The sequence below is a fragment of the Triticum aestivum genome, chromosome 4A, assembly GCF_018294505.1.
Source record: "Triticum aestivum cultivar Chinese Spring chromosome 4A, IWGSC CS RefSeq v2.1, whole genome shotgun sequence".
Taxonomy (NCBI): domain Eukaryota; kingdom Viridiplantae; phylum Streptophyta; class Magnoliopsida; order Poales; family Poaceae; genus Triticum; species Triticum aestivum.
This window is the reverse complement of record NC_057803.1, coordinates 342,235,125-342,244,440: the sequence shown is the minus strand read 5'-3', so window position 1 is coordinate 342,244,440 and position 9,316 is coordinate 342,235,125.

Below are 9,316 nucleotides of genomic sequence, written 5' to 3'. Positions count from 1 at the left end.
CCGGCGGCGAGGCGCGCGGCGCCCGGATCTGGGCCACGGGGGCTGGATCTGGGCCCTCCGGGCCGCGGCGGCTCGCGGGTAGCGGCGGTGACGTGGCAGGCGCGGAGTGGGCGGCGGCGATGTGTCCGGCCAGGGCGGACGTGTCAGGCCGGCGCGGAGATGATTTTTAGGGTTTCAGACGAGGGGGATCCGGATTTTCGGGGAGAGGCCTATTTATAGGCATAGAGGGAGCTAGGAGAGTCCAAATGAGGTGTGGTTTTCGGCCACGCGATCGTGATCGAACGCTCTAGATGATGAAGCAGGTTTAGGTGGGTTTTGGGCCAAAATGGAGGGGTGTTGGGCTGCAATACACATGAGGCCTTTTCGGTCCCTCGGTTAACCAGTGGAGTATCAAACGAAGTCCAAATGATACGAAACTTGACACGTGGTCTACGGGTAGTAAACCAAGGCCGCTTGGCAAGTCTCGGTCCAATCCGGAAATGTTTAAACCCCACACACGAAAGAAAGCTAGAAATAACCACCGGAGGAGAACGAAGCGCCGAGATGCAAAACGGACAACGGGGAAAATGCTCGAATGCATGAGACGAACACGTGTGCAAATGCAATGCACATGATGACATGATATGAGATGCATGACAACGATAACAACACACGGAGACAAAAACCCAAACCCGAGAAAATAAAATAAGTTAACGCCGGAAACGGCTAGAGTTGGAGTACAAATTGGGAAAGTCATATCCGGGGTGTTACAACACTCCACCACTACGAAAGGATCTCGTCCCGAGATCTAGGACTGAAAGAATGCCGGGTACTCAAAAGGGAGGTGATCCTCGCGTTCCCAGGTAGCTTCACGGTCGGAATGGTGTGACCATTTGACTTTGAGGAATTTGATTGACTTATTGCGAGTCTTGCGTTCAGTCTCTTCAAGAATAGCAACGGGGTGCTCACGCTAGGACAGATTTTCTTGGAGCTCAATATCCTTGAAGTTGACGGTGCGGTCAGGAGTCTTGAAGCACTTTCGAAGCTGAGAGACATGGAACACATCATGAACATTTGCAAAGTTTGAAGGAAGCTCGAGTTGATAGGCGAGATCGCCTCTCTTGCTGACAATCTTGAAAGGTCCCATGTATCTGGGGGCAAGCTTCCCTTTGATACCGAAGCGACGAGTACCTTTCATAGGAGAGACACGGAGGTAAACATGATCTCCGATCTCGAAAGCCAAATCACGGTGCTTACTATCATAGTAGCTCTTCTGGCGGGATTGGGCTGCTTTGAGGTTATCTCGAATGACTTTGCACATCTCCTCTGCCTCTGTGATTAAGTCATTTCCGAGAAGCTGACGTTCACCGGTTTCAGACCAGTTGAGAGGGGTACGGCACTTCCTGCCATACAGAATTTCAAAAGGGGCCTTGCCCGAACTTGCTTGAAAACTATTGTTGTAGGAGAATTCAGCATAAGGAAGACAATCCTCCCACTTCATGCTGAAGGAGATCACACAAACCCTGAGCATATCTTCAAGAATCTGGTTGACACGCTCGACTTGACCGCTAGTTTGAGGATGGAAAGCTGTGCTGAAGCGGATGTTGGTGCCCATGGCCTTCTGAAAAGAATCCCAAAACTTGGAGGTAAAGATGCTGCCACGGTCTGAAGAGATCACTTGTGGAATACCGTGCAGAGAGACAATTCGAGAGGTATAGAGTTCCACCAATTGAGCTGCAGTGATTGACTCTTTGATAGGCAGAAAGTGAGCCACTTTGGTGAGTTTGTCGATGACAACGAATATAGCATCATTGCCACTCTTGGACTTTGGAAACCCAGTCACGAAGTCCATTTCAATGTGGTCAAACTTCCATTCTGGAATGGCAAGAGGTTGGAGGAGACCAGCTGGCCTTTGGTGTTCTACCTTCACTCTTCTGCAGACATCACATTCATTCACGAATTGAGCAATCTCGCGCTTCATTCGAGTCCACCAATAAGCCTGCTTGAGGTCCTGATACATCTTCGTACTCCCAGGGTGGATGGGGAGGAGAAAATTGTGAGCCTCGTTCATCATCACTTTACGAAGGTCACCTTTAGGCACAACAATACGATCCTCGAAGAAGAGAGTGGCCTTGTCATCAAGGCGGTAGCACTTGTACTTGGGTTGGCTCTTGGCAATCCCAATCTTCACCTTTTTCACCATAGCATCAAGAAGCTGGGCTTGGCGAATCTGGTCTTCTAAGGTAGGAGAGACTTGAAGGTTGGCGAGGAAACCTTGAGTAACAACTTGTAGATTAAGTTTGCGGAAAGCTTCACAAAGCTCGGGTTGATAAGGCTTCGGAATCAGACTGTTGCAGTAAGCCTTTCTGCTCAATGCATCAGCAATCACATTGGCCTTGCCTAGAGTATACTCGATACTCGGATTATACTCTTGAATCATTTCAACCCATCGAGTTTGCCTGAGGTTGAGATTAGGCTGAGTGAAAATGTACTTGAGACTCTTGTGATCCGTGAAAATGTCCACTTTTCTTCCCAATAGAAGATGTCTCCAAGTCAAAAGAGCATGCACAACTGCTGCCAACTCAAGATCATGAGTGGGGTAGTTCTTCTCATTGGGCTTCAATTGGCGAGAGGTATAAGCAACAACTCTCTTCACTTGCATCAATATTGTGCCAAGACCTTGGGGAGAGGCATCACAAAAGTCCTCGTACGGCTTGGATTCATCAGGCGGAGTCAGAACTGGAGCAGTGATCAATTTCTCTTTCAAAGTGTTGAAAGCAATGTCACACTCTGCAGACCAAACGTACTTGACGTGCTTCTGGAGAAGATTAGAGAGAGGCTTCGTGATCTTCGAAAAGTTTTCAACGAATCTTCGGCAATAGCTTGCGAGACCAAGGAAGCTACGGAGTTGCTTCACGTTCTGAGGTGGTTCCCAATTCAGAATTGCAGACACCTTCTCAGGATTCACGGCAATGCCTTTGGCAGAGATGATATGACCAAGATAAAGAACCTCATCGAGCCAAAATTCGCACTTGGAGAACTTGGCGTAGAACTTGTGTTCCTTCAACTTATCAAGAACCAAACGCAAGTGCTTGGCATGATCTTCTTTGTTCTTGGACAAAACCAGAATGTCGTCGAGATAGACCAAAACGAAGTCATTGGTGTAGGCGTTGAAGATGAAGTTCATCATGCGAGAGAAAGTCGGAGGAGCGTTGACGAGGCCAAAAGAAATGACAGTGTATTCATATGAACCATAGCTTGTCCTGAAAGCCGTCTTGGGAATATCTTGCTCACGGATTCGAATCTGATGATAACCCATACGGAGATCAAGCTTGGAGAATACTTGGGCACCTTTGAGTTGTTCGAACAGCTCATTGATGTTGGGAAGTGGGTATTTGTTCTTTATAGACTTCTTGTTCAATGGACGGTAATGAACACAAAGTCGGTCCGTTCCATCCTTCTTCTTCACAAAAAGAACACCACAACCCCACGAAGAAGAAATAGGCCCGATGAGACCCATTTTCTCTTGAATATCGAGTTTCTTCTTCAGCTCCTTCAACTCTTCAGGTCCGAGCTTGTAAGGGCGCTTGCACACAGGTTCTGTACCGGGCTCAAGATCAATAACGAATTCAACTGGCCGGTGCGGAGGCATTCCTGGAAGCTCTTCTGGGAAGATGTCTTGATATTCGCAAACGACTGGAATTTGCAAGATAGCATCCAGTTCACCCTTCTCATTGAGACAAAACAGACGGATAGTATTATCCCGAGCGGCAAAGACAATTACATCCTCAAACGAATGAGTCAATTGAATCTGCCTGGCTGCACAATCAAGATGAGCCTTGTGCTTAGAAAGCCAATCCAGCCCGAGAATAAGATCAATATCCGAGTTATCAAGAACCATTGGAGAAGCCAGAAACTTGAAATCACCCATCATGATAGAGATGTCCGGAATCATCATACTAGAACTCAGACGCTTAGACGGAGAGACGACTTGCATAGCTCTAGGTAAAGCCTTAGTACTAAAATTGTTCTCTGATGCAAATGGGAATGACATGAAGGAATGCGATGCACCAGAGTCAAAAAGTACTTTTGCAGGAATATCATTAACAGGAAGGTTACCCGTGATGACATCTGATGAGTCCTCTGCCTGAGTTGCGTTCATCAAGTTGACCTTGGCGTGCTTGGGGTTATGCTTGACCACAACTGTACTTGCCGATCAGACAGCAGGAGGAGGAAGACGCCTCTCGTTGAAACACTTGTTGGCATAGTGACCCTTCTGTTGGCACTTGTTGCACGTGACCTCTGAAAGCGAACGGTGATACGGAGCACTCAATCTTGGAGGTTGAGGAGAAGTCTTGTTCTGAAAGCCAGGGTTGGGTGGGTGGGAAGATCCACTGCCACCTTTGCTCTTCTGCTGATACGGCTGACGGAACGGAGGAGGAGGAAGCCAATACTTCTGCTGCTTGGCCACATGAGTAGAGGAAGAAGGAGTAACATCTCTGACTCGCTTCTTGGAAGCATCACACCTCAACTAAGCAGCCTCTTGCTTCAATGCCATGTTGTAGAACTCATCGTACCTCAAGGGCTCAAAGAGAACAAGAGCTAGCTGGATTTCTTCTCTGAGACCACCCCTGAACTGGTACATCATGCTCTTCTCATCAGGGATGTCCTGCTTAGCAAAGCGGGCAAGCTTCTGAAACAACTTGTTGTAGTCATAGACAGACAAAGATCCTTGCTTCAGATTGCGGAATTCCTCACGCTTGCTTTCAACCACGCTCTAAGGGATATGGTGAGCTTGGAAATCTTGACGGAATTCATCCCAAGTGATAACACGTCCACCTCTGGAGTCCTTGTACTGTTGGAACAATTCTACAGCTTGATCATTGAGTTGGAAGGAAGCAAACTTGACAAAGTCCTCAGGCCTGACATTACTGCACTCGAAATGCTTGCACAGATCCACAAGCCAATCGTCAGCATCGGTTGCCTCAACACAATTGTTGAAAGTCTTAGGCCCGTTAGCAAGGAACTGGTTGAGTGTAGCAGAGTGATTCTGATTGTTGCCTTGGTTCCCTTGGTTGGCTTGATTGTGCTCTTGAAGAATTTGCATGATCAACTGTGTGTTTGCATTGGTTGCGGCCATCAGAGCTTGACATGCCTCCGGAGGAGCCATCCTGAAGAGGTTGACATCCATTAGCACATAGACAGATAAAATGAAGTTGAATCCAACGGAATGAAAATTGCAACATATAGTCTTCACATTCGAACAAAATGAACGAATGCATTCCTCTTGAAATGGTCACATATCCATAAATTGAGAAGCCACGTAGAATTAAGGTGGAGAAATAAATCAACAAGGTACGGATCAAGAACGAATAATCGGTAAGAAATCCAAATCTCAAACCAATATCCGTGGAAGAAGAACTAGAGCTACAAGAATTCCCACCTATGAAACTCCCGAATCTTTCCGGTTATGCAATCAGGTGTTGGGGATACAGGGGAAGCATAATATCTCACCCAAATCTAGCAAATCCTACATCCAGCTGTATCCATCCTTCAACACATAACCGATAAAAACTTTGGAAACCATCTACCTCAACCTTCGAAAAGCATCCGTTATACAAGTTATGGCGATACTCCCGAACTCCCGCCCCAGTACTGGGTGACGTCGAGGTTATCTCACCAACGAACTGCATAAAAGAGATTTTCGATGTTGGCGTACTAACTCAGGTATTCCAGAACTACAACGATAAAATTATGACGACAACACCTCAGAGCTCAACTCCCCGGGACACTTCCACAAAACCCCTGACAGGAGGCACCAAGATAATGTTCTCATCATAAAACCATCGGAACGATTCCAAGATACCCGCGTGATCCTAAATTTTTTTTAGTGAAATTTGAGAAGAGAAGAGTCAAAACTCTACGTCAGGATGCCTTACCAGAGCGATGAGGAGACTGGGAGGTAAAAATAATTCCTAACTCTCCGATATATAATTCCTAAATGACTCAAAACATTTTTCTAGACACAACTCGGCTGCTAAAAACGATCAAGCAATGGGGCTCCTAAGGTCGGGGAAGGCTCTGATTACCAACTTGTAACACCCTCGATGCGACTATAGCTCCCACGTGTCGAGGCATGACTTAGAGACATAATCGCATTGAAGGCATATGTCGCAAGTAAGGTAATCTTTACAACAACCCATGTCATATAATAAGAGATAACATAATTGGCTTACACTCGCCACGTCAATCAAGGTACATAAATAACATTACATCATCCAAACACTCATGGCCCGACTACGGCGCCAAAATAAAAGATATGCCAACATGCGACACGGTCCCGATCACCCCCAACTGGGCACCACTACTGATCATCATGAAAGGAAACATAATAACGTTGAGAGTCCTCGTCGAACTCCCACTTGAGCTCGAGCGCGTCACCTGGAGCGGAATCATCAGGCCCTGCATCTGGTGTAATACTAATCTGTGAGCCACAGGGACTCAGCAATCTCGCACCCTCGCGATCAAGACTATTTAAGCTTATAGGTAAGGCAAGGTAAAAATATAGGTGGAGCTGCAGCAAGCGACTAGCATATATGGTGGCTAACCTGTTCGCAAAAGAGAGAGAGAAGAGGAGGCAAAGCGCGAGCAAGAAACTAGAGAGAAACCTGTGCAAACATTACTCCAACACCGTGTCCACTTCCCGGACTCTGCCGGGAAGAGGCCATCACGGTAACACACTCAGTTGATTCATTTTAGTTAAGTTAAGGTTCAAGTTATCTACAACCGGACATTAACAAATTCCCATCTGCCCATAACCGCGGGCACGGCTTTCGAAAGTTCAAATACCTGCAGGGGAGTCCCAACTTAGCCCATGACAAGCTCTCACGGTCAACAAAGGAATAGACCTCCTCCCGAGACGTTCCGATCAGACTCGGTACCTCGGTTCTTCAAGACACTTCGACAGGTTAAAACAAGACCAGCAACACCGCCCGAATGTGCCGACAAATCCCGATAGGAGCTGCACATATCTCGTTCTTAGGGCACACTCAGATGAGACTAGCTACGAGTAAAACCAACCCTCAAGTTTCCCCGAGGTGGCCCTGCAGGCAGCTCAGTCGGACCAACACTCAGAGGAGCACTGGCCCGGGGGGGTTAAATAAGATGACCCTCGGGCTCCGGAAACCCAGGGGAAAAAGAGGCTAGGTGGCAAATGGTAAGACCAAGGTTGGGCATTGCTGGAAAAGCTTTAATCAAGGCGAACTATCAAGGGGTTCCCATTATAACCCAACCGCGTAAGGAACGCAAAATCCGGGAACATAACACCGATATGACGGAAACTAGGGCGGCATGAGTGGAACAAAACACTAGGCGAGAAGCCGAGCCTTCCACCCTTTACCAAGTATATAGATGCATTAAGATAACAAGATAATATAATGATATCCCAACAAGTAAATAAATGTTCCAACAAGGAACGGCCTCCAATCTTCACCTGCAACTAGCAACGCTATAAGAGGGGCTGAGCAAAGCGGTAACATAGCCAATCAACGGTTTGCTAGGACATGGTGGGTTAGAGGTTGAACATGGCAATTTGGGAGGCTTGAAAGCAAAATGGTAGGCATTGTATCATTGGCATAGCAAAAGAGCGAGCAAGCTAGCATAGCAAAGATAGTAGTGATTTCGAGGGTATGATCATCTTGCCTGCAAAGTTGTCAGAGTTGACTGGATCCTCGAAAGCAAACTCAACGGGCTCCTCGTAGCGAAATCGTCTCCTGACTCTACCCAAACAAGACAAACAAGCAAACGTAACACAATCAAACACGTGCAAGGATCAAACAATATGATGCAAGGATGATATGCTATGCGGGATGCGATGCGGGATGCATATGCAAGATGTGACAGGAAATGCAAGAACCTGGCCTCAACTTGGAAATCCAAGTGTGCCACCGGAAAGATGAGATGAAATCGCTTGAAAACGATATAAAGAACGCCGGAATCGGAATTACGGTTTGGAAATGGCAAGCAAAACAAATATGACACCGGTCTGCGATTTACAGCAAGTGGTCATCTAAATGCAATGAGATGAACATGATACAGCACCCAAACATGACAACAAAATACATGGCAGGGATGCATTCAAGATGCTTAACAAAAGTCTAGCACTGAGCTACGGCCAAATCATCCATTAACAGGTTCAAACAAGCATGGCAAAAATGCATATGGCAAACAGATTTCAGACTTAGTGAAATTAACACTTGTTTAGAATTTCAGATCAGGTAGCACTCTTCGGAGCAACAAAACTACATGCTACAGGACCTGAACATGGCAAAGTAAAGCATGACATGGAGCTACTCAAAGAGCTTAACAAAAGTCCCTTAGTGACCTTGAGCCAAAAAGGGATCATAAAATACAATTGCAAGCATGTGAACATGGCAAAAACATAATCAGATCATAGACTTAGGAAAACTGGAGCATGTTAAAAACAGATATCAAGTAGGCATGTTTACGAGATCGATGCACTCACTACGGAGCAAGTCATGACAATCTAAGCATACACCCATCAAGAATACACAAAATTCAAGCTAGACATGGCAAGAACAATAGCATAGCATGCACGGGTCAACTATAACATCATCGGCAAAATTGCAAACAAGTTGACAATCTTCCCAGATTTACAAAGTAGCAAAAGTAGAGCTTGATTGACTCAAGCTAGGGTGCTCCATAATTGCAAACAAATACATGGATGGATAGAGCACTACAAGATTAACAAAACATCCTTACTGATCATCCTCAAAAGAGGTACAAATCACTAGGAAACAACATGAACATATGGCCATATGAGATAAACAGATCAAGGACTTAGTGGAATTACAAATCAGAATTACCAAGTGCCTCACTTTGCAAGCTTGCACTAATCACCACACACATCACAAAATACATGGGTTGCACCTCTAGAAAGATGGCAAAACCCTTAACAAAACATATGTAGAGCTCATGGGCATATCATGCACACAATAATCATGGCAAAAATGACAAATATGCAAATGGAGTAGCAGATCTGACAATTATCTCAAGTAGCCCTCTTCTAACAGCATTTCTAGCATCAAGATGAACGCAAATGAAAATGATGCAATGGAATGAAATGATGTACTCTCTGAGGTGAACATTTTGATATGCCATATGTCAAAAACGGAGCTACGGATGCGAATATACGATGCTATGAACATGGGCACTTTGACTAGGGTTAGGGACAAAAGTCAACCGAGAGTCTCCTCAGATCCAGATCCAGCGCGCGGATCGAGGCACGCCGGAGTTACTGTGGACGCCGGAGAACTCG